The 23,963-nt window shown below is 37.3% G+C and overlaps 1 protein-coding gene across 1 annotated transcript in view; it reads right to left on the reverse strand.

The window, feature by feature from the left end:
• The window catches only part of LOC133773365 (junctional adhesion molecule A-like), a 66,608-nt gene that overhangs the window by 36,923 nt on the left and 5,722 nt on the right, over window positions 1-23,963 (reverse strand).

The following is a 23,963-nucleotide window of genomic DNA, read 5'->3' on the forward strand; positions in this document are numbered from 1 at the left end:
AATCCCCAGATGGCTGCAACCCAGAGTTGTGCCGATCTGAAGCCAGGAGCCAGGAGCTTCTTCTGGGTCTCCCATGTGGGTGCAGGGGCCCAAGGACTTGGGCCATCTTCTACTGCTTTCCCAGGCCGTAGCAGAGAGCTGGATTGGAAGTGAAACATCCAGGACTTGAACCAGTACCCATATGGGCTGCCAGCACTGTAGGCACTGTGGGCGGCGGCTTTACCCACTCTGCCACAGTGCTGCACCCACTTCCTAGGAACACAGATACTCGTAGCGGAACTGGATGGCAAACTGCAGATACCGGCCTTATAGAGAAGAGAGAGTTTTTCCATTGTAGTAAGACTTGTGTCAGATTGTGCTGGTTAATGAGTATTAATTAAATATAAACTAAAGGCCACAAGTCAAGTAAGGATATAAGTTTTATACAGGTAAGCTTAACTTAGTGGTCCGGAACCTACCATTTGATGAAGAGATGACAAATTTGCTAAGTGCTACGATGTATAGTATTCCCTACACCATAAGGCAGGGCAACCCAGGCATCTGATGGTCACAGATATCTTCCCTTATAAAAAAGAATACGCAGCATGATGATGATATTTAATAATACTGTACTATGTACTGGAAATGTGCCAAGAGTGGCGCCCAGAGGAAGTAAGATGGGCGGAATCCAAAGTTGTTTACCACTAAAACTAATTGGCTGCGCAACATCAGGGGAGGTAACAAAACTAGTAACAAGTGTATAGACATATGGCTAGTCCTATAGAAATCCCCCCATAAGGTGATTTTTTAAGTGATTGGTTGGCCCTTAGCCCTGCCCCAATGACTCTGCAGTTTTGTGCTATAAAAGGTACTATTATGCAGAAGGTAAATGAGTCCTTGCTAGACTTGGCTCCCCGCTGCCTCTGATTGTCTCCAGGATCGGGAGGCTGGGGAACGGGCGAGCGGCGCACTTACCTTTCCTTGGACCCAGTCCATCCTGTAAGGGTGGACTAAGACCCAGCAGCCAACATTTCAGGCACACTGCATATCTTTGCAGGTGGATATTATATTGTCTATTGATTTCACCAAATGCTAATATGGATCAAAAAAGAGTGGGTTTTCAGGTGAAGTAGTAGTAGGGTAAAATGAGTAAGTACCTTGAAGTGATAATATTGAAAAAGTTTCAGTGTCCAAGCTCGTTGAGCCATGCAAACTATGAAAATAGCACGTTAAGTGATTTGGAAGACACTAGAATTTCCAAGCAAGTGAAGTGATGTGATCAGATATGACACAGTGGTTTAATGGTAGAGTGGGAACTGGAAGGGGCCAACATGGGACCCTGAACTTAGAAAAGAAGAGGGCACTAAAGACACTTACATGACGTGAGAAATGAAGATAGAAATAAAACCAGCAGGGATGGTTGGGATCTGAAGACCAAGTGAGAGATCAGAGCAAGTGGCTTGTGCTGTTTGGCTGATACATGTCCACATACTGTTCTGGAGAGATGGGAAGTCACTCTTACTCATCTTGCAGCTTGTAATAAAATACAGAAGGCTGTGGGAGAACCAGTATGGACACTATTCTGGTTTGATAGGTCCAGTTCATTCAGTTCCTTTGACAAAATGAATGTTTAGTGGGCAGCTTTGTGAAATGAGATAGAAACAGTGAAGGATTGACTGTTTAATATAATACCTATCATACCGAAATCTTCCATTTAAATCCTAGGTTGTATTTTTACCACCTACTGTGTCACATATTTATAAGACATGAGCTCTCCTGGGCTCTGCAGGGTGATTAGGTTCTCCCTTTGATGTCAAGCTCTAGAAATTGTTTTAGCTCAGTATTCCTCCACTCTGCATTATATCTCTATATACTATTTCTCAAACAGACTAGGGAGGCTTCCCTACTGTCAGTTGCTTATCAAGTATCATTCTTCCCTTTTTTTAAAAAAAATATTTGAGAGGCAGAGTTATAGACAGAGGGAGAGACAGAGAGAAAGGTCTTCCATCTGCTCATTCACTCCCCAAATGGTCACAGTGGCTGGAGCTGGGCTGATCTGAAGCCAGGATCCAGGAGCTTCTTCTAGGCCTCTCACATGGGTGCAGGGACACAAGCACTAGAGCCATCTTCCACTGCTCTCCCAGGCCATTAGTAGAGAGCTGGATTGGAAGTGGAGCAACTGGGACTTAAACCGACACCTATATGGGATGCTGGCGCTGCAGGAGGAGGCTTAATCTATGCCACAGCGCAGGCCCCTCCTTTATCTCTGCTCAGCTACAAGGCAGCCTATTCTACTTTCCTTGCAGCCTTTTATGGTTGCATGAATGGGTTCTGGTCAATAAGGTTAACTGGAATTGCTGTGAAGTCTGAGTCAGAAAAGATAGAGCTTTGGTCTTGTCTTCATTTTTTTTTTTCATTTTGTTATATGTTTCATAAATGTATTTTTATTTAATAACTGTGACACAAATTATTTTTCTTCCCTGGGCCATGTAGCATCTGCCAATACAGTCATAAATATCATTTTATAATTGGTGAAAAAAACAGATAGTGCATAACTGTTACACACTTAGTCGATGCTTGACATATAAATATGAGGCTGGATTCTTCTCTCAGTGGAGCCACATCTTGGATCTGGAGTGTGAGGGCCATGCTGCAGGGAGAGCAGAGCAGTGAGTTACATTCGTCTCATTCCAAGGTCATTTCATTAAACAGCTAACGGCCAGGGTCTAAGTAACAGATAAATAATTCCATACTTTATTTAAGTCACTTAGAGTTTATGATGACTGCTAAACTAAACAAACAAGTGTATTATAAAGTCATGGCCTCTGAAAGACTTCCTTTATTGAAGAGGCTTGAGACCCCTTTCAGTGCTGCTCTAACTGCCGCTAGGAATAATGAGGAAATAAACACAAGTGCCCAAGCTGTCAGGTTGAAGCGATAGCTCCCTCATTTTACTTTTATTTAGACTTTCGTGTAGAACTAAAACACGCATAAATGGTAGAAATAAAACTCCACGATTTTAACAAAGTGACAGTGCTCTCATGTAACCATCACCTAGAACAAGCAGTGCAATATATTTTCAAACAAGTGACTAAGCACCCTGTAATGCCTGTGTTGAACTACAGAGTCCTGTATTCAACACAGAGATAACTACCACTCTGAAGGCTAACACTACACATGGCTTTACCTCCTTCTGAGATTTGTACAAATGGATTTACAGATTTCTTAGATTCAACCAGGCATTATGTCCTTTATTAATTTTATTACTATATGGATTATATTGTAAATTTGGATAACTTACTGACATGTAAAAGCAAAACTGTAAGATAATTTAGACAATAATAGAAGAAAATATCTTCACTACTCTAGCAGTAGAAGATTACTTCAAAAGAACCCAAAAGGGACTAAAGGTAAAGGAATTATATTGTTACAGATTCATAAATAGTATGAAATTATAAGTCATCTAATGGCAACTATGGGAATCATTGTTAATAATAGAAACATATACACACTCATGCAAAATGTTTATAAAAATTAGACACACTAACAATTTTGAGAAGCCAAATTTGTCCACCCTTGATATGTTTAGTTTGGTCTCTTCCCTCCTTTCCTCCCTCCCTATGCCTTCCCCATCCTCTATCTACCAATCTACCTATGTTTATTTTAGCTTTTTTAAAGGTTACATAATTTTAATTTGTTTTGGTTTTGATTCACATTTTACTAAAAATGAATCATTTTCACTAATTTATTGGCCATTTGAGAAACTTTCCTTAATTTTCTGCTGTATCATCTTTGGAATAACTTGATTCCACATGTCTGCAGTGGGTGTATTTATTAACTATTCTGTCCCACCTAGCCTTACCAGAACAAAACAAAAACACATTTTCTTAATTTCCATAGCTTTATCAGGTGCTTTGATAAGTGGCTATATTAATTCCCTCTTTTTTGCCATAATTTCTTGTTTTTGTAACTTCTTAGCTCCATATGCATTTTCTTTGTAATGTTATTTTAATTTTTAATTAGCTTTTTAGCAGATTCAATATAGTTCATAGATATAATTTATTTTTTTTAAGGTTTTATTTATTTATTTGAGAGGTAGAGTTACAGACAGAGGAAGAGACAGAGAAAGGTCTTCCTTCTGCTGGTTCACTCCCTAAATGGCCGCAACAGCTGGAGCTGTGCCGGTCTGAAGCCAGGAGCCAGGAGCTTCTTCCTGGTCTCCCACGTGGGTGCAGGGGCTCCAGGACTTGGGCCATCTTCTACTGCTTTCCCAAGCCACAGCAGAGAGCTGGACTGGAAGAGGAGCAGCCAGGACTAGAACCGGCACACACATGGGATGCTGGCACCTCAGGCAGAGGATTAACCTACTGTGCCATGGCGCCAGCCCCTCATAGATACAATTCTAAAAACATAATCATATTCCTTTTCTCTCTCCTTCCTGCTCCACAGCTCCATCTCCCTTTCTTTGTTTTAGTTTATGAGATAATATCTTTTAAATTTACATTACAGTAAAATAGGCTTAATGCTTCACTAAGTAAGAAGTTCAACAACTAAAAAGCAAGAAAGACCCTAGTTTTGTGGGATTGTAGACAGCAGATATAAGCAATAATTGAAACAGAAATGCCCATTTAACCTAGGTACAGTAAATTTTAAAATAATCACAGATCATTAAAAGTGTAGTAGCATAACATTCTTAACCATTGATTTCACAAATGTATAAAACCAAGTTTTACAAAATTTTATTTGCAGAAACAGACAAAAATCTTTTTTTCTAATTTTTTTAAAATTTTAGTTTCCACATATAAAGAACATGGCCATGTGGCCACCTGGCTTCCAGCAGTGGCGGCGGAGGGTAGAGCCTAGGATGGTGTCAAGGTGTAGATCGCGCCATAGATACAACTGCACCATTTTCCCAATAATTTCTCCAGCTTATTTTACTCAATTGATGTCCTCCAGTTGCAATGATTTAACTACAGTGGTAGAATTTCACTCTTTTTTTAAAGCTAAATAATATTCCATTGTATATATATATTGCCACATTTTCTTTCTCCATTCTTCTGATGATGGAAACCTTGGTTGATTCCAAGTTTGGGCTGTTATATACAGTGTGACTATAAACATGATGTTGCAGATATGTCTTTGATACATTACACTTATATATTTTGGGTATATAGTCAATAGTGGGATTGCTGGATCATATGCCAAGTTTATTTCTAGTATAAGAGCTCTCCATACTGTTTTCCACAGGGGCTACACTGACTTACATTCCCACCAATAGTGTGTAAGCGTTCCCCTTTTTGCACATCCTTAACAGCATTGCTATCTTTTGCGTTTTAGCCAGTCTGATAGTCCTGAGTTGCTATCTCATTGTGGTTTTGATTTGTGTTTCCCAGACGCTAGTGTTGTTGAGTGCTTTGCTCCTATTTTTTTGGTCTTTTGTATTTCTTACTTTTGAGAACTGTCTATTGAGGCCCTTTGCCTATTTGTTAGCTGGATCTGTTGTTTTTGTTGTCAGAATTTCTGTTTTTAAGTTACTGACATATTCTAGATATTAATTCTTTATTTCATGGACAGCTTGCAAATACTTTTTTTCACATTCTGTTGGATGTCTCTTCACTCTGTTGATCATTTTCTTTCTTCTGTGCAGAAGCTTCTGAGTTTGATATTGTCCCATTTGTTTAATTTTGCTTTTGTTGCCTGTGCTTTGGGGGTCTTGGACAAGAAGTTCCCTACACCACTGTCTTAGAGTATTTCCCATATGTATTCTTCCAGCAACTTCATAGTTTCAGGTCTTAAATTTAGGTCTTTGGTTGATTTTTGCATATGGTGAAAGGTATGATTCTACTTTCATTAAAATATAGAAATTTCAGTTTTCCTATCAGCATTTTTTGAAGAGATTATTCTTACCCCACTAAGTGATCTGAACACTTGAGTCAAAAATCAGTTGTCTCTATGTATGTGGATCAATTTCTGAGCACTCTCTTCTGTTCAGTTGATCTTTATATTGTTTTTTGTGCCAGTACCATGATGATTTAATTACTATAGATTTGTAGTATTTTTGAAGTCGGGTATTGTGATGCCTTCAGCTTGATTTTTCTTGCTCAGTATCACTTTGGCTATTCTGCATCTTTTCTGAGTCTATATGACTCTTACTATTGCTTTTTCTAATTCTGTAAAGAATGTTATTGACACCCTGGCCTGAAGCGCTGGCATCCCATATGGGCGCTGGTTCTAGTCCTGGCTGCTCCTCTTCTGATCCAGCTCTCTGCAGTGGCCTGGGAAAGCAATAGAAGATGGTCCAAATCCCTGGGCTCTTGCACCCATGTGGGAGACCTGGAAGAGGCTCCTGGCTCCTGGCTTCGAATCAGCGTGTCTCTAGCCATTGCGGCCATCTGGGGAGTAGACCAGTGGATAGAAGACCTCTCTCTCTTTCTTTACCTTTCTATGTACCTCTGTCTTTCAAATAAATAATAAATCTTTTTTAAAAAGGTTATTGATAATTTGATAAGGATTACATTGAATCTGTATATTGTTTTAGGTGGTAAAGACATTTTAATTATATTGATTCTTTGAGATGATGAGCAGGGACTATCTTCCCAATTTTCAGTGTGATGTTGATTTTTTTCAACAATCTGATAATTTTCATTGGTTAAATTTCTTTGGTTAAATTTGTTTCTAAATATTTGAGAGAGAGAGAGAGAGAGAGAGAGAGAGTATTGTTATTTCTTTCTTGATTTCTCTTTCAGTGAGTTCATCATTATTTAAAAAAGCTACTGAATTTTGTGTTTTTATTTTGTATCCTGTAATTTTACTGAATTGGTTTATTGATTCTACCAGCTTTCTATACATTTATTATGAGCAAATGTTTTTTGCTTTTCATTCTATTGATGTGATTTTTGACGTTTATTAATTTGTAAATGTTGAACCACCCTTGCATTTCTGGGATAAATCCCACTTGATAGTGTTATATGATCTATTTGATATGGTTTTATATTTGATTTGCTAGTATTTTTATTAGAATCTTTGCATCTATGTTTAGTAAGAGTATAGATTTGTAGTTTTCTTTTGTCATGTCTTTATAGTTTTGATATCAAAGTGACATCGGCCACAAAAAAAGATTTTGGAAGAGTTCCATCCTCTTTAATATTTGGTATAGTTTTAAAGTATGGGAGTTACTTCCTCTTTGAATGTTTTTTAGAATTCAGTATTAAAGCCATCAGGTTGTGGACTTATCCTTGATGGAAGACTTTTGATTATCGTTTCAGTCTTAATGCTAACCATATGTCTGTTTAGATTGTCTATATCTTCTTGATGTAATCTTGGTAGCTTATTTGAATCCAGAAATTTATCTGTTTTTCAAGGTTTTTCAGTTTAGTAGCATAAAGTTCTTTATATTAGTGTTGTAGTTTATATTATCTCCTTTTTCATCTCTAATTTTATTTATTTGAGTTTTTTCTCATTCTCTTTGTTAGTCTGGCAAATATTTATCTTATTTTCTTTTCTCAACTGACAGTTTTGTTGATCTGTATTTTTTTTTAGTTTCCATTTCAATTATTTCTACTCTGATCCATATTTTTCAACTCCTGATGATTTAGCACTTGTTTTTTGTTTATATGTCTTTGAGATGCATCATTAGATCTTCAATTTGAGACATTTCTTTTTTTAATGTTTGCACTTAATGCTATAAACTTCAGTATTTTTTATTTTAAAGATTTAATTTATTATTTTATTTAAAGTGAGAGGTAGAGACAGAGAGAGAGTTCTTCAATCCACTGGTTCATTCCCCAAATAGCTGCAGTGGCCAGAGCTGTGCTGATCCAAAGCAAGGAGCCAGGAGCTTCTCCTAGGTCTCCCACACGGGTGCAGGGTCCCAAGGACTTGGGCCATCGTCTATTGCTTTCCCAGGCCATAGCAGAGAGCTGGATCAGAAGAGGAGCAGCTGGGACTAGAACTGGTGCCCATATGAGATGCCAGCACTTCAGGCCTGGGCTTTAACCAGCTGCACCGCAGTGCTGGCTCCTAAACTTCACTCTTTCTTTTTTTTTTTTTTTTGACAGGCAGAGTGGACAGTGAGAGAGACAGACAGATAGGTCTTCCTTTGCCATTGGTTCACCCTCCAATGGCTGCCGCGGACGGCACGCTGTGGCCAGTGCGCTGCGCTGATCCGAAGGCAGGAGCCAGGTGCTTCTCCTGGTCTCCCATGCGGGTGCTGGGCCCAAGGACTTGGGCCATCCTCCACTGCACTCCCTGGCCATATCAGAGAGCTGGCCTGGAAGAGGGGCAACCGAGACAGAATCTGGAGCCCTGACCGGGACTAGAACCCGGTGTACCAGCGCCACAAGGTAGAGGATTAGCCTACTGAGCCGCGGCGCCGGCTTAAACTTCACTCTTAATACTGCTTTTGCTGTATTCCACAGATTTAGATATTTTGTGTTTTTATTTCCATTTATTTCTATAAAATTTTTGATTTCCATTTTAATTTTTTCAGTTAACCATGTATCATTCAGTAGTTTGTTTAATTTCCAATTATTCGTGAATGTTGTCGATTTCTAGTTTTATTCCTTTGTGGTCTGAGAAGGTACATTTTATGGTTTCAATCTTTTTTTTTTAAACTTTTATTTAATGAATATAAATTTCCAAAGTACAGCTTATGGGTTACAATGGCTTCCCCCTTCCAAAACAATCTTTTTAAATTTGCTGTGACTTGATTGTGGCCCAATATGTGGTCTGTTCTAGAAAATGTTCTATATGATGATAATAAGAATATGTATTCTGTAGCTGTTGAAACGTCCTATGCCAGTTAGGTCCATTTTATCCATAGTATCTTTTAAATTTGATACATCTTTATTAATTTTCTGTCTGGATGATCTGTTAATAACATTGAAGCCTTGAAGTCACCCACTGTTATTATATTAGAATCTATCTCTTCCTTCAGATATATACTATTTTATGTGTTTATCTAGGTAGCCTTGTGTTGGTACATATATATTTGTGATTGTTATGTCTTTTTGCCAAACTGAACCTTCTATAAAACTGTAATGTCTTTCTTTATCTCTTTTTACAGTTTTTGGTTTAAAATCTATTTTATCTGATGTCAGGATAGCTACTCCTGCTCATTTTTGGCTTTTTTGCCTCGTGTATCTTTTGCCATTCATTCATTTTTAGTCTGTGTGAATCTGTTGTGAAGGGAGTTTCTTGTAGGTAGCATAGAGTGAGGACTTGATCTGTTATCCTTTCAGCCAACTGTCTTTTGGTTGGTGAATTTAATCCATCTACATTCAAGTTTAGTATTGATAAATTGAATGAAGACCTGCCATTTTGTTGATTGGATATTGATTCTACCTACTCTGTTAGTTAATTTGGTGGTATCATGTGTTTTCATGATGCTTACTTCTAATGCAGCATGATCCTTTAAAATTTCTTATAAGGCTGGTCTGGTGGTGGTGAATTTTCTCATGTTTTGCTTCACTTTTAAATGTTGTTTCTTCATTTTTAAAAGATATTTCCCTTGAATATAATACTATTCTTGGTTGGAATTTTATTTTCCTTTTTAACACTTCTGATCTGTAGGGTTTCTGCTGAGAAGTCTCATATTAATCTAATTGGTTTTCTTTTATAAGTAGTTTGATGCTATTCTCTTACTGACTTTAGTAATCTCTCCCTGTCCTTAACTTTTGACAATTTGATAGCAATATGCACCAGAGAATGTATATTTTAGTTGAGTCTATTTGGGATTCTTTGAGCTTCTTATATCAGGATGTACATGTTTCTTTTAAGACTTGGTAAACTTTCAGGTATTATTTCATTTAGCAGGTACTCACTGACTATTTCCTAATTTTCTCCTTCAAGAATATGTATAATACAAATATTTGGTCACTTAATGATATTCCATGTTTTGTATAGATTTTATTCATTGTTTAAAGTTCTTTTCTCTTTACTTTTGTCTGATTGGATTATTCCAAAAGTCTTGTCCTGAGAAAATAAATGTTATTTTTTAAAAATTTTACTTGAAGTATACAAATTTCCTGTATATAGATTTAGGAACATGGTAATATTTCCCACCCTTCCTCCACCTTCCTCTCCTATCCCATCTTTTAATTTTTACAAAGATCTACTTTCAGTTTATGTATACTCATACAATTAACCCCATACTAAGTAATGAGTTCAACAAATAGTATGAAGAAAAAATATTGTTCCTCGGTAGTAGAGATAAGGCCTGTAAACAATCATTGAAGCTCAAAATAAATGTCAATTTCGTGCCTATACATTACATTTTAGGTACTGTAGTAGTTATCTTGAATCAGAGAAAATATATGGTATCTGTCTTTTTTGGAATGGCTTATTTCAAAGTATAATGGTTTCCAGATGCAACCATTTTGTTGCAAAAGACAGGATTTCATTCCTTTTTATGGCTGAGTAGTATTCCATAGAGTACCATGCAATAATTTTTTTTATCTAGTCATCAGTTGATGCACATCTGGCTTGATTCCATATCTTAGCTATTGTGGATTGAGCTGAATAAACGTGAGGATACAGATAATTCTTTCATATGCTGATTTCATTTCCCTTAGGTAAATTCTCTGGAGTAGCATTGCTAGGTCATATTGTATATATATTTTCTGCTTTCTGAGATATTTCCATAGTACCTTCCACATTGACTATAAATTTGCATTCCCAGAAACAATGAATTATAGTACTTTTTTCCTGACATCCTCAAGCATCGTTTGTTGTTTATTGATTTCTGTATCAGAGCCATTCTAATTGGAGTAAGGAAAAACCGCATTGTGGTTTTGATTTGCATTTCCTTGCTGGCTAGTGGTCCTGAATGCTTTTTCATGTGTCTGTTGGCCATCTGAATTTCCTTTTTTGAACAATGCATTTTCAAGTCCTTTGCCAATTTCTTAATTGGATTGTTTGTTTTGTTGTTGTTGAATTTCTTGTTTTTTATACCTGCTGGATATTAATGCCTCAACAGCTGTATAATTTGCAAATATTTTCTACCATTCTGTCAGTTGCCTCTTTGCATTAGTGAGTGTTTCTTTGGCAGTGGAGAAGCTTCTCAGTTAGGTGTAATCCCATTTGTCTAGTTTTGGCTTTGCCTGTGCTTCTGGGGTCATTTCCAAGAAGTATTTGCCTATGCTAATGTCTTACAGAGTATCCTCAATGGTCTCTTCTAGTAATTTGATGGTATGAGTTTGTATTTTCAGATCCGTGGTCTATTTTGAGTTGATTGTTGTAAGATAGGAGTCTTGATTCATACTATCAAGTGTGGAGATCCAGTTTTCCCAAAGCCATTTGCTGAGGAGACTGTCCTTTCTGCAGGGATTGATTTTAGCTCTTTGCCAAAGGGTAGTTTTTATAGATGCGTGGATTTATTTCTGGGGTTTCTATTCTATTCCATTGGCCTACATGTCTGTTTTTGTGCCAAGACCAGGCTACTTTGATTAGAACTGCCCTGTAGTATGCCTTGAAACTTAATATTGGGATGTCTCTGGATTTGTTTTTGTTGTATAATATTGCTTTAAGTATTTGAGGTCTCATATTTTCATGTGGATTTTAGCAATGTTTATTCTAGATTTGAGAAGAATGTCGGTGTTTTGGTTGGGATCACAATGAATATTTAAATCGCTTTCAGTAGTCTGAATATTTTGTTTAAATTAATTCTAATCATGAACAGGTGAAATTTTTCCTTTTTTGTGCTATCTTTCTTTAGTATTTTATAATTTTCATTGTAGAGGCCTTCAGCTCCTTGGTTAAATTTATTTCAATGTAGTTAATTTTTTTCTGTAGCTATTGTGAAAGTATTGATCTTATAAATTTTTCTCAGCTATGGCAATGTATGTGTATACAAAGGCTATTGATTTTGTGTGTTAATTTTATATCTTGCTATTTTACCAAGCTCTATTATGAATTCTGATAGTGTCTTAATAGAATCTTTTGGTTTTCCTATATGTAGAATCAGGTCATCTGAAAACAGGGATAATTTGCTTTCCTCCATTCTAATCTGAATCCCTTTGATTTATTTTTCTTGCCAAATGGCTCTAGCTAAAACTTCCAGAAGTTGATTGAATAGCAACAATGAAAATGGGAATTTCTGTGTGGTTCTGGATCTTAGTGGAAACACTTTCAAGTGATCCCCATTCACTAAAATGCTTTCTGCGGGTTTGTCATGAATTGCCTCAATTGTGCTGAGAATGTTCCTTCTATATGTTCTTTCTATACCCAATTTGCTTAAGGTTTTCATAATGAAATAGATGCTTTTTTCTGCACTCATTAGAATATATATATATATATGCACACACACATACACACACATATATTTCACTGATTAAAGATTTCATCTCCAAAATATTTCTTGGGTTCTTCTTAATCAGTTCTCTCCCCTTAGTAATATTATATTCATGTCACTCATTGATTTCCTCATTTTTAAGTCAATCTGTATTCTCTTTCATTATGTTCCCTTGTAATCATTATTTTGAACCCTGTATCTTTCCTGTTAATGGACCCAGTCCTGGGACTAGGGGATGTGAACTGAACCCTGTTTCAGTTGTACAAAATGACTAAAAGGTATACAAGAGAATGTTTTGTAGGATATGCGTCCAGAGAGGTAGAATGTAGGTAGGTTCTACCCTCAGTCCACTGAGTAGATTCCAGTGGCTTTGAGAAATGTAGAACTAATTGCTACAGTCCTGGTGTGCAGGGTAAAGTGGGGTCATTACCCAGCTCTCCCAGGGTGGCATCAGGCTTCTCATGGGCAGCTTCTGGTGTTAGCCCCCAGGAGCACAGGTGAATATCCCTGGCTCATGTAGAGTGTGTGAGTACAATTTGGGGCTAACACCCCCAAAATCACACAGTTGCAGGAGGAAGGGGGGTCTATCACTTGCCCCACATGTTTTCCTGGGTGACTCGGAGTCTGGCGGGAGTGGAACAGAGACTGCTTCTCGACCTTCTGGTTCGCAACAGGCGTGGGGGAGGGGAGGGAATCAATGGCCGCCCTGCTCCAAGCCCAGCAGGTGTCAGACACCAGTCTGCTCCCCAGGTTCTGGTAAAAGTCAGTAGATGACTCTTAAATCTCTCTCAGTGAAAACTGCGAGCAGCAGGACACACCATTTCTTCCTACCTTGCTTGATGTGGTGAGATGGCGGCTCACCGTCGGCTGCTTGCTGTGCATTGTGGCTCTCTGCAGTGATGTTTCTCTCTTCTCTCTTCTTGTACCCTGGATCTTCATTTTTCACTTCCCTGTTGAAAATTTCCATCAGTCAGACCCCTGGAAACACGGTTCTTCCTGAGTTCTTTTCGTATACCAGAGCAGGTGAAGTCAGTCTGGCTGTACCCTATTCAGCTATCTTGGATCCCTCCTCCATAGACATTCAAGAAACCCATTGACAGTTCTTAGAACAGGTGGAATTTTGCTAACATATTTTCAAATTATTTGCTGATTTGGACAATATTGGTATCTTTGCAATGTTGAATCCTCGTACTCTTTACCATAGTTTTCAGTTTCTCACAAAATATATTTAAGGTTCTTTTTGATTCCTTGTGAATATATATACTTTATTGTAAATCAGTGTTTTGTGCAGTCTTTCTAGTTAATTTGAAATGTTTAATGTTGTCTGGACATTGCTTTTCTATTCTGTTTTTCTGATACACAAAAATACTGTTAAATATTGAACATACAGCCAGCATACATGTTTACATCTTTTATTGGTTATAATAAATATTCTGTGCTAATTTTTTAGTCTTCCTACTTATAAAAATATATCACCTATAAGAGCAAAAGATTTAATACAATCCACTCAAATTTTGTTTTACTCTAAGTGTTGTTTTATAGTATATACATAACTTAATGATGGGGCTAGGTGTTGAGAACTATGTGGTTAGGTGGTTTCCTTGTTATGCATGCATCATAGAATGCACTTACATCAACTTACATAATGTAGATCAATAGCTCAAGGTGGCTTCATGATGGAATCAAGGGCAGAGGAAAAACACACGATGTGTGAACCTGCTGCCAGAGACATAACATATTGCTTCACAGTAATATATTAATATTATATATACAATATATTGAAATATATATACAAGTAGGGTTAGATGCTAAGAAAATGATCCTATGTATTTTATAGTAAATAAACCTGTTCCATAGTCACTTGTTATTACTGTACATAATTTCATTGCTTTACGTTTATATGACTGGGAATGTAGTGGGTTTGTTTGCACCAGCAGTACAACAAATGTGGGAGTAATGTGATGTTATCACAGGTACAGTGTCTTCACACAATTGGTTTCATTATAATCTTAGGGGACTTCTGTCATGTGCTGGTCTCTCTGTGACTGAAATATGATTATGTGGTGCATAACTTTGTCTACCTTTATACATTGGGGATCAGGATGACATTATAGGATACTGCCTCTAGGACTATTCCTTCTCATCTTTATTATTTACCATAATAATTATTATAATTATAACCTATAGTAGTTTTCACCACTACTGGGATTGTTTTACATTTTTTATAGGTTATGATCTCCATTGTGTCTTAAAGAAGTCTAGGGTATTGGGATACATATTTCAGTATCTTAGCTGTCCGTGATCTTTCAAAATGTAACCAGTGAGAGTGATGTCTTGGAGTGGACACTTGGCTTAGTGTCCCCAACCAGGGTGTCTTGATTTCCAGATCTGGTGCCTGGCTTTGGCTTCCTGCTAATGCCGACTCCAAGAGACAGCAGGTGGTAGCTCAAGTAATTGAGTCAGTGCCAACAACACGAGAAACCTGAACTGAATTCCCAGCTTCTGGCTGACTGTGCTGGCTCAGGCACATTTGGCATTTGGGGAATGAAATAATAGATAAGAGCTCTTCTGTTCATTACTCTGTTTTCTATTCTCTGCCTCTTTTTTTTTTTTTTCAAAAAAAAAAAAAAGGAAAATGTTTTCCATCTGTTATTTTTACAGAAATCCTCAACCAGGTTAAGTGTGTTCTTTTCTATTTTTAATTTGCTGGGAGCTTCTTATTTGTTTATTTTAACAGTACATAATATCTATTCTAAAATTAGGTTTCTTCATACTTTGTATTTTTAAATTTTATTGTTAATTTTGTTATTTTCATTGAATTTTAGAATTCCTTAAGAATTCCAGAAATGCACCAAATATGGTTGTAATATATTCTTTTTCAGATATTGCTTAATTTGCTTTGTGTGATGGTGAATACCTTTAACCTCAGAAAGTTCTTATGTTGAAACCCTAACCCTCAAAGTGATGATATTAGGGGTGGGCACTTCTGGAAGTGATTAGGTCATGGGGTAGAGCCCTCGTGAATGGGAGTAGTGTCTTTTAAGAAACTTCCTGAAAATTCATTATACTTCCACAGTGGCCTCTTCCCATGTATCTGAACATGAGGAGAAAGTGACATCTGTCCACTCGAAAGTCGACCCTAATCATACTCCAGATCTCCTAACACTGTAACCTTGGACTGCTTAGCCTGATATATGCCAACTAAACTTCTGTTTTCATAAGAAACACCAAATTTTTGGTGTTTTTTTTTTTTGTATCAGTTAAGAGGACTTATGCATGTGTCAATGTTTATGAGAGGTTGTTTGAAGAACTATTGTTTTAAAAAAGTATATGATTCTTAAATTATTTGCTTATTCATTTATGTATTTTCATTTTAATTGAAAAGTGGAGTCAGAGACATAAAGAGATTTTCAGCCTGCTGGCTCACCTCCAAAATGCCCACATCAACTGAAGTTGGGCCAGAATGAAGCTGGGAGTCCAGAACTCAGCCTGCATCTCCCACATGCATGGCGGGGACCAAAGTACCTGATCCGTCACCTGTTGCTTCCCAGGGTGTGCATTAGCAGGACGCTGGAATCAGAAGTAAAGCTTATGCTCTCATCTAGGCACCTTGAGATGGCATCACCAAACACCTAACCCTAAGAATTACTACTCTTGGCATGGCTATCTCAATTTTAGACTAAGGCTATATTGACTTAACAAAAATAATTTAGATTGCTTCTTTCCTTGTTTTTTTTTTTTTTTTTTTTTTTTTTAACAGACAGAGTGGACAGTGAGAGAGAGAGAGAGACAGAGAGAAAGGTCTTCCTTTTCCCTTGGTTCACCCCCGCAATGGCCACTCCAGCCGGCGCACTGAGCTGACCTGAAGCCAGGAGCCAGGTGCTTCTCCTGGTCTCCCATGTGGGTGCAGGGCCCAAGGACCTGGGCCATCCTCCACTGCCTTCCTGGGCCACAGCAGAGAGCTGGCCTGGAAGAGGGGCAACCGGGACAGAATCTGGCGCCCCGACTGGGTCTAGAATCCGAGGTGCTGGCGCCGCACGCAGGTGGAGGATTAGCCTATTGAGCCGCAGTGCCGGCTCTTTCCTTGTTCTTTTCCTTAGAATATTAACTGTATTGGAAGGGATTTTTTTTCTCTGAAAATTCTTTGAATGTTTGAAATAATTCAATGAAAACATCTGCTTCCGTAGTTTCCTTTTTTGGAAAATGTTTTCATTACTTTGAATCTAGGTTTAAAAGCACACAGAATATACCTCTTGCTTCAGTTGTCATGCATTTTGTTGTCTAAATTTTCAAATTTAAAAAAATGTAGTTATGTATAATATCTTACATTTTACTGAGTGTGAGATCTATATTGATATCAGCATTTCCATTATTTTACTCAGTAATAGTCTCAAAGTACAAGAGTCACAATGCTGTAAAAGGGTTTCCTTTAAGTGAAAAAGTTAAACTTGTCAACTGAATAAGGAAGGAAAGCATGTATGCCATTGTCCCTAAGACTACAGTGCGGATGAATAGGAACAGACATGACATTCGTGGGGTTTAGTACTATCTGCAGTTCTGGCTCCAATGAAGGCCTGAAAGGATGGAGAATGGAACAGATGTATTCCTTTCAGTTAAGGGAGGACTAATGTATCAGATTATAAATTTATTTTTGTTTCAAATGTTTAGTATGTTATATGTTTAAAATTTTCCTTGAATCATTCCATCACCTCTGGGTTATTTTGGATATATTGCTAATTTTTCTATTCAAGGTTTTCCTAACCTTAAAAGAAAAAAAAATATTTCTAGTTAGCTTTCATTCTGCTTAGAGAACTTCCTTTATATGGTCTCAATTCTTTAAAATATATTGGGGCTCATGCTATGCCAGGTAATTTGGTTAATTGTGTTCAGAATACATGAGGACAAGAAAATCGATCTTCTATCTTTATATTTCTATATTCTCTTACAATTTTAATCTTGAATTCTTTTTAATGAAATAATGTATATTTATATATGTTTTCTATTTAATTCCCTTTTCGCTGAAAATATTGATTTCAAGAAACACTATGGCATGACATCAGTTTTGGAAAAAATTTATGAAATTTGTTATATCTTAGTATTGCTTTCTATTCAATTAATTCTTCCATGATTTTAGGACTTCAATAAACCATATTATCACTACTTACCATATTTTACATACATCAGAAGCTCTTTCATTTTCAAATTTTTCATTATTTTCATGATAATCTAGACTTTTTTCCTCATCTGTCTTCCATTTCAGTAAATTTATCTTTGTGTCTAATAAGATTCTTATAGCAGTCTTCTGAGTTTTTAGCTTCTGTTGAATTTGACTCTTTGTATAACTTACAGATTTCTTCTCAATTTCTCAATTTTATTTTCTATTATATTGGATAATTAATCATAGTTGTGTTAATCATTGAGTATAACTCATATATTGGTTTTTATTGTTTGGTTTTCTATTTTTTTAATCAATGCTTACCATTCCAAACCATTATTTTTATTAGGTATTCAGGGGAGAACATCACTGATATATATATACATGTATCTTATGTAGAGATAATTTCAAACCTGAGATGAGGTTATATTATTCTAGGTCATAGTTTCATCTGATTTTAGAAAGCAACTAAAGAAGAGATAGGATATACTTAGTTGAGTCAGAATGAATTTATCCAAAGCTAGTTTTTAGTTTTAGCGTAAGTTAAGCTCTATTGCTTTCCAGTCAAGAATTCTGTGGTGTCTACCAGGTGCTTTTTCTTTAGTGGGTCCTGAACTCTAGTTTTGTCCCCATAAACCTATAGAACTAACATGAACTTTGCTCAGTTTTTAAGATTTTCCACAGTCATGCAGAATTCATAAAAAAGTTGTGGATGAAATGAAACCAAGTATTGTCTTCATCTCAGTTTTCCTTTTCTTTCTAAGAATTTGCCCCTGAAATACTTATTCTGCTAGTAGTTTGCTAGAATTTAAACATCAAGATTATTTTTTTCCCATTTTTTCTAGTTTGTTTCTTGAATAGGCCGCTGAGAGACAGTGTTATCATTTACAGGGAGAATTAAAGGTCTGTGTATTACTGTTGGGTCTATAGAGTGTAGGTCATTGTATTACAGGTGTCTTTATTATTGAAACCACAGAGCTTTGTGGTTGTTGTAAATATTTTCTGTTAGTAGAAAATTCATTCCACCTTTGTTGGCAAAACATGGGTGTTACATTTACATCACAATTTTTCTTCATGTTCTTGATTTCTTTTTCTTTTGTATAAATATATATATTTGAAAGAGTGTTCAACATGTTATATTTTAGTTACATTTAATGTTCATACAAATTGAAAAGACATAAGAAATGGTTTGTCATTGCTAAGAAAGAAGTGTGACTGGTCTATCAAACGAAAAATTGTAAACATAATTTTCTTTTGTTTTTCTTCAGCAATATGAAAATCATATGTTTTGTAGATTTTAAAATTTAAATTATTGTACCTGCATTTACATAATTTTCTAATGACAAATAAAGAATGTATCAATATCTATTGATAGTCACACATGCATTTTGAAAATATTTATGCCCTTTATTTGCGGTAGTATTCTCAAGCAGTTTTGCTTGATGAATTCATGTGAGGTTTTAAAACAAAATTGAATATTGAATTTTTAATATACATTTTGTTGAAAAATATCTTTTCTATTTTGTTTTCTCTCCATATTAATCATATATATTGACTTTTTTTTTTGCTTCCTGTGCTTAGAGTATGACTTTTTTGAATCTAGAATTTTTTACTATGATCTATCTATTTACATAAATGGATGTATTTAATTATTTTCTCAGGAAATGTACATGGGTGTTACATTATTCCATTGTTGTGACTATAATCATATTTGTTTTCAAAATTTTTATGTCATAAAGCTGAGTTTAAAAGTAGTGAATTATAGCTGGCGCCGTGGCTTAACAGGCTAATCCTCCGCCTTGCGGCGCCGGCACACTGGGTTCTAGTCCCGGTCGGGGCACCGATCCTGTCCCGGTTGCCCCTCTTCCAGGCCAGCTCTCTGCTGTGGCCAGGGAGTGCAGTGGAGGATGGCCCAAGTGCTTGGGCCCTGCACCCCATGGGAGACCAGGATAAGCACCTGGCTCCTGCCATCGGAACAGCGCAATGCACTGGCCGCAGCGCGCCTACCGCAGTGGCCATTGGAGGGTGAACCAACGGCAAAAAGGAAGACCTTTCTCTCTGTCTCCCTCTACTGTCCACTCTGCCTGTCAAAGTAGTGAATTATAAACTTTTTTCCTATTAACCACACAATTATTTTCTAATTTTTAATATCTGTAAGTGACACATCTAGGTTTCCATTTTTAAAATTCTTCTGTCCTTTGTCCTTGCAAGGTTGCTGGCAATACTTTCAGCCTGTACTAAGGAGAATTCCTTTTTCATATATAAATGTGAAAATTACAGAAGTTAATTTTGATAACTATATACTGGTATATCAGATGTACCATTTGTTTTTATAGATTCTTCTGTAAATAAGTTTGAAATAATGATTAACCTACACAGATAAATTCAAGAAAGAACACTTAATTCTTAATACAACATCATCTCTTTGCAAAAGACAATGAGAGTCGACAGAATCTCTCCTTTTGCTTTGTGAATTCTTGCTTTTTAGAGATTTTATAATGAAAGTGGGGGTCAAATTCTAGCTCTAATTTTTGTTCTTTTGGTTACTTACATTTAGAGTCCACTACTGTCTAAGTACTAATTTTTCTTCAATGAATCCCTGTAAACATCGGGCTTTATGCAGGTTAACACTATCAGCACTGCCTTGATATCTTGAGTTCCTAAAACAACAGTCTTCTTCTGTACCTTGATCCCGACTTCATTTATTTTGCTAGTATTCAAATTTTAAAACAAATAGAAAATACTATGTTTATATAGTTTAAAAAACATTAGTATTTGTCATATGGCTAAAGTATTGGATATATGAGGAGGTCTAAGAAAATCATGAAAATATGCATTATGAAACAATCATGCATGGATTTAAAAACTTTACTGCAAAATTATTTTTAATTTTATTTTAATTATTTTTGTTTTTCTACAAATTATTTTTCTAATTATTTTCTGCAAATTATTTTTTTAAGATTTTTATTTACTTATTTGAAGGCAGAGTTATAGCAGAAAGAGTAGGAGAGACATAGATCTTCCATCTAATGATTCACTCTCTAAATAGCCACAATGACCAGGACTGGGCCATTCAGAAGCCAAGAGTGGCATCCATGTGTCCTACGTGGGTGGTCCCACATTCTGGGATGGGAACCTTTGAGGATAGTGGTTAATCATTGCATCCTGAGTAAGGATCCTTCAAATAATTTTTTTTTCAGTAAAATACATGGTTTAATGAGTTAGTGCCACAGAAAAGGAAAGGCAAAAGTGACATTTTCTATTATAGTAACTGTAGATCCGCCATGCCGTACATCCTAACCATTCCAATCCACGTTCTGTAATTTCTAGTGGATTGACTCTGTTTCTCCTGATTTTCCTTATTTTCTCTTGCCACTTTTAAATTCCACCCGTTATTTATGCCATTGTTGTGTTGTTTATTCCGTGTTATAAAAATTCACAGGAGCTAAACTCTGTTAACATGTACACAAGAATGAAATTTAGGGTACTTAAAGTATTCCTCATTTCTCTTTATTGCTTGTTTTTAAAAACAGTAAAATTGCTGTAGTAATTTTTTCAGGATGTAGTTTCTTTGGTAACATCAATAATAATGTAAAAATCTCAAACTCATATATTTTAAATGCCATTTTAGAGTTGATAATCCAGGGAGTTCCTAAATCTATCTCTGTAGGAAGGTAGATTAACATTTTGAATTCATTAGGAAAAATATGACATAGCAAAGTAAAAAAGATATGTAATTGAAGGGATTCTGTATTTCTAATTTTTTTCAAAAATATTCTGTCCTAAATTGTCCTTGGCAGATTTTTAAAAAGCATTTTCATTATTTCTTTAAAACAATTCAGAATGTTATCATGATAAAAGCTTTCAAAATGTCATAAAATTTTAAGACAAGATGTCAGGTAGGAAGCTCATGAAGTCGAAAGATCAAGATTCTCAAAGTTGGCACCCTTACCATGTGATGCATGTTACAAAGTAGAGTGAAATAAAACCTTGCAGATTCCTAATTTAAATTGGTTGGAAATACATAGATCACTAGTCTTAAATTTCATTTGAAGTAGAGCTAAATTCTCTAATACAAATCATTTCTAATGATTTGTATTTTCTAGAGAAAGCAGGTTTTAATTATGTATAATGTAAAAAACTGTAGGACTGGGAGAGGGCCCACGGTGAGGTTAATGGGACAGCAGAGCTCCTTCTTACTGAAGTGGGCAGGTGTACTCTAGCAGGCCAGACCTACGAGACGGGACCCTGGAAAATCCAGGTGCCGAATGGGTTACTGATGGCAGCAGCTGTATAAGGAAGGAGTTAGAAAGGCAGACAATAGAAGCCCAAGCACTACCACACGATACTTTAGCCCAAAAGGCGGAGCTTATTGCATTGACTAGGGCTTTACAACTGGGAAAAGGTCAGCGAGTTAATATAGATAGATAGATCGATCAATAGATAGATAGATGGATTCTAGATATGCTTTCCTTGTGTTACATGCACACGCAGCAATCTGGAAAGAGAGAGGCTTACTGACCCCTGTTAAATATGGGCAAGAGACACTGGCTCTACTTCAGGAAGTACTGGAGACTTTAGAAGCAGCCGTGATCCACTGCAAGGGACATCAGAAGGGAGATAATTATATTAACCAGGGAAATGCGTTAGCAGATAGAGCAGCTACACAGGAAAGTTTGGAAATGGCCCTTATACCTCAATCTGTGGAAGTGGTTAAGGAACCACACTATACGGAGCCTGAGATGAATGGGCCCAACAGCGAGGCTATACTAAAAACACAAATGGATGGTGGATGCTAAATCATAGAATTATGCTACCAATGGCCACTCAATGGAAAATTATAAAGGAAATACACAACTCTACCCACTTGGGAAGAGATACCTTAGTACAACTGGTCTCCCGAGCTTTTGGAGGAAAGGGACTAAATACGGTCATAAAGGAAATGACTCGCTCTTGGCCACTGTGTTTACAGAATAACCCTCCCCATGTAAGGCCACCTCCCCTGTTGACTCCTGTGCAGGGGAAGGGAACAAACAGGTGTAGATTGGCAGGTTGATTTTACCAATATGCTCCCAATCAGTAATTATAGGTACCTCCTAGTCTTTATTGTTATTGTTACAGGATGGATAGAGGCCTTTTTGACCCAAACGGAGAAAGCACACAAGGTGCTTAAAGCCATGTTAAAAGGCCTCGTGCCATGCTTTGGACTCCCATGGCCACTCCAGAGTGACAATGGACCTTCATTTATATCTAAAATAACCCAGCAGAACCCAGCAGCTTCTGAGAATAATGATGACCATTCAGGAGACACTGAGGATGGCAGTGACTGAAAGAGAACCAGCTCGCGAAGTGAACTCATTAGATGAGATAGGCAGAGACTTCCAGACCGAGAACAGGCAGGGTCTGCGCGCCGAATCAGCAGGAAGTAGCTACGGAAGATGGAGACTCAACGCCCATCAACATCCCCTTAAGATTAAGGTCTGGAGTCTCTGAGGGGGGAATGAAGTAGGCAGGCATACAGGTTAAAATTGATCAGATTTGTGAACTGGAAGACCACGCCTTTGCCACACCCCTGTGTAACCTCATGCTCCTACCTGATGCCTTTGCCACGCCCTTGTGTGGCCTCATTCCCCTACCTGGCCGTACTGAGGTGCCCACCAGCCAATCTGGTTAATTGACCACTCCCCTTTGGAGTGGGTTAAAAGCCTGGGGCACAGTGTGCCCAGCCTGCTCTTTTTCCCTGGCCTCTTGCTAGGAAGGGGCTTGCTGTAGCCCCGCGCCTCCAGGGTGCGTGGCCTTCGGGCCATGTGCTCTAGGCTTCCTGGCCTAGATGCTCATCCACATGGCTGGTTCCTGGTGTTCGGTATGAACTCCCATTCACCTCTCTCCCCTAAATAAAGCTCTCACTCTCTTATGCATCTTTCTTACTAAATAAAAGCTTAAAATGTACCATGCTGCCTCCGTTATCTGTACCGGTATTTAGAATTCTTCTCTAAATATTAGGCAAGAACCTTCTCGGGCTTATTAATATCAGGGATTTAGTAATAAGCCCGTGGTGAAATCGTAAGGCACCCCAAATTCCAGTAGCACATGTGGCACCCGGGATAGCATTTCTAGGGAACTTTAAGGGGCCACATTTCAGGGTAAATTTTAGGGGCCTTTTCCGACTTCATTACTACCAGGTGAACTTGTGTAGTATTGCAGTTGTCTGCGGCCAGGAAGGGCACTCCCGGGACCCGGGAATGCTGGTGCCCTGTCTCAGACTTTGCGGCTTCTGGACTGGGAGAAATGAGAATCTCATGGTGGTCATATTTGTCAGAGCTTCCAAAACTGACAAGGACATTCATCCTTCAAACAAACATTCACATAGCACTAGCAACACAGGCAGAGGCCCTATCTCAGAGAATGTGTGTAGCAGACTCCTGCGTGCTCTCTGCACATAACTGTTCTTGTAAAGTGCATTCAGCAACACAGGTACAACACAGCTGATGTAAAGAACCTGAGGACTTGGGGGATAATGACACCAGGGCACAGTGCAGT

This window comes from Lepus europaeus, chromosome 14, assembly GCF_033115175.1.
Source record: "Lepus europaeus isolate LE1 chromosome 14, mLepTim1.pri, whole genome shotgun sequence".
Taxonomy (NCBI): domain Eukaryota; kingdom Metazoa; phylum Chordata; class Mammalia; order Lagomorpha; family Leporidae; genus Lepus; species Lepus europaeus.